This window comes from Petaurus breviceps, unplaced genomic scaffold (genome assembly GCF_028583685.1).
Source record: "Petaurus breviceps papuanus isolate PSGF00001 unplaced genomic scaffold, PetGlider_PUasm1.0 140, whole genome shotgun sequence".
NCBI classification, from domain to species: domain Eukaryota; kingdom Metazoa; phylum Chordata; class Mammalia; order Diprotodontia; family Petauridae; genus Petaurus; species Petaurus breviceps.
The window spans coordinates 36251924-36254458 of NW_027185698.1; positions in this window are offsets into that span (position 1 = coordinate 36251924).

The window sequence follows — 2535 nt, forward strand, 5'->3', positions numbered from 1 at the left end:
GGAAGGAAGGAAGGAAGGAAGGAAGGAAGGAAGGAAGGAAGGAAGGAGAGAAGGAGAGAGGAAGAGTTTTAGCGTCAGGGAACAGCTTAGACATACTGCACTGCATCCTGCCTGTTTCCTCCAATTCAGTTCTGAGACCCACTCATTGTCCATCTTCAGTGCCTGCCCAATACATATGTGCTGATGATCAAGATGTCTGGGCTTCTTATCTTACACCTCAGTGTGAAGTGAATGCAGTTTTGATCTACTTAATTTTTCCTGTATGGATGATCTCCTGTCAGTGCCTGTGGATCTCATTGAGGAAACAATGCAATCATCTTGGTGGTCCTATTTTTCATCTGAAAACACTATTTACAGGGAAACCCTTCTGTACCTAAAATTTGCTCAGGACAGACTCCATGAGAAAGACAGCACCACTAGTGAGCATATGCCTTCATCTTTTTTTGTCTTTTTTTCATGTCTTGATCAATGCTGGTAGCCCCAAAGTACGACATGAGTTCAAGAAAGTGTTGTAATCACTCATCTACCTGAGCAGTTCTGTTCCTTGGGTACTGTGTGCACTTGTGTTTTCATGGGCTTTATAACAATTATCATTGCTTATGATGAAGTCACCTGGTAGAGTGAAAAGATCACTGTACTGGGAGTCAAGAGACTTGGGTTTGTATCCTGGTTCTGACACATAAAAGCTATGGGAAATTGAGCAAGTCACCTTTCCTCTGACCTTCAGTTTCCTCATTTGTAAAATCATACTTGGTTTACCTCCTTCACAAGATTGTTGTAAGAAACATGTTTTATAAACCTTAGAAAGAGTTATTAATTGTAACCATCATCATCATCATTGGAACCAGGAGAGTCAAGTTCCAGTCATGTAACACATAAAAGTCATAGAATCATAGATTTAGGGTTGGAGAACACCTAAGAGATCATCTAGTCCAAGCTTCTCCTTAAAAATTTTTTTTTTTAATATTAATTTATGGAATAAAACAAGCATTTTAGTAACATAGTATAATAAAAAAGATGATTGCACATGAAATTGCAAATCTATTATGTACAACTTGCTGTTCTTTTAAAATATATAATAAAGTTAACATGTAAATTTCTTTTTTCCCCTACCCCCCAGGTGGCTATCATTAGACATACACACACCCTGTGTGTGTGTGTGTATATCTCTGTGTATATATATATATACATACATACATACATACATGTGTGTATGTGTATATAAATGTATATATATATCAGCTCCCTCCTTTTATACCTGTGGAAATTGAAGCTCAGAAGTTGTGACTTCTAGGGTCACACACTAATAAGTATCAGAGGCAGGCTTAGCACCCATCTCTACCATGATACAGTAGTTTGCTAAAGTCACTATTCCTCTCTAGGCTTTAGTTTCCTTATCTGTGAAATGAGGGGGCAGGGGACGGCTAGGTGGCAAAGTGAATACAGCACGAGCCCTGGAGTCAGGAGGACCTGAGTTCAAATTCGGCCTCACACACACACACACACACACACACACACACACACACACACACTGGCCGTGTGACCTTGGGCAAGTCACTTAACTCCAATTGCCCTCCAAAAAGCAAAAAAAAAAAAAAAATGAGGGGCCAGCCATAAATCTGACATTCTGTGTCCTAAGATCCCTTCAGGTTCAGACATTCTGTTTTAAGGGATCTTTCACAAATCTAACATTCTTTTTTCAATGGAAAGTTTGCTTTAAAGCCTTGGATAAAACCATTCATTTCCAAAAGATACATATTCTAAGTTTTTTTCAAGGTCAAGTATCTAGCCTGCTCACTTTAGTTTTTTAATTTTGAAATTAATAAACACAATTATTATCAGCAAGCTTGTATTAAACGTATACTACATGCCAATCACTGTGTTAAACACTGGCAATAGAAAGAAATACCAACAATGTAGTCCCTGCTGTCAAGGAGCTCTCATTTTAATGGCTGGAGACAGCAAAGAAATTAAGTATTTACATATACAAAGAAAAACAGAGAAAGAGGAGTGGACAGGAAACCTTGACTCTTTTTCCTTAAAGCCCACAGTTACCTCAACATATGACTGCTGAAGCTGTCCTGTCTTCCTAGGACTCCCTCTGACCTTCCCTCCCTTCTCCTCTGCAGCCTGCCCACTTTAAAAATAAATTGTGGAAAGTAGATTTGTTTGTATTCTGCTTAATCTGTAAATTGAAAGACTCTGCTTATGACCCTGTTAAATAGAGCTGCATTTGATCTATACATTAGCATATTTTAAAAAGTTCCATATGCTAGATGACTTTTATTACATGTAGAGGGAATTTTTATTATTTTGTTTAATCAGCTGGAAAGAAATTTGTTATTTTTAAATTAAACATTTTATTAAAATCTTAACATTGAACATCAATATAATGAAATAAACTTGCTTTAAATTGACAGCAACTGGGGCGGCCAGGTAGCACAGCAAGTAAGAGCACCGGTTCCAGTGTTGAGAAGACCTGGAGATCGAATCCCAGGCTCAGACACTTAGCACCCACCCAGAAACACCTGGCCG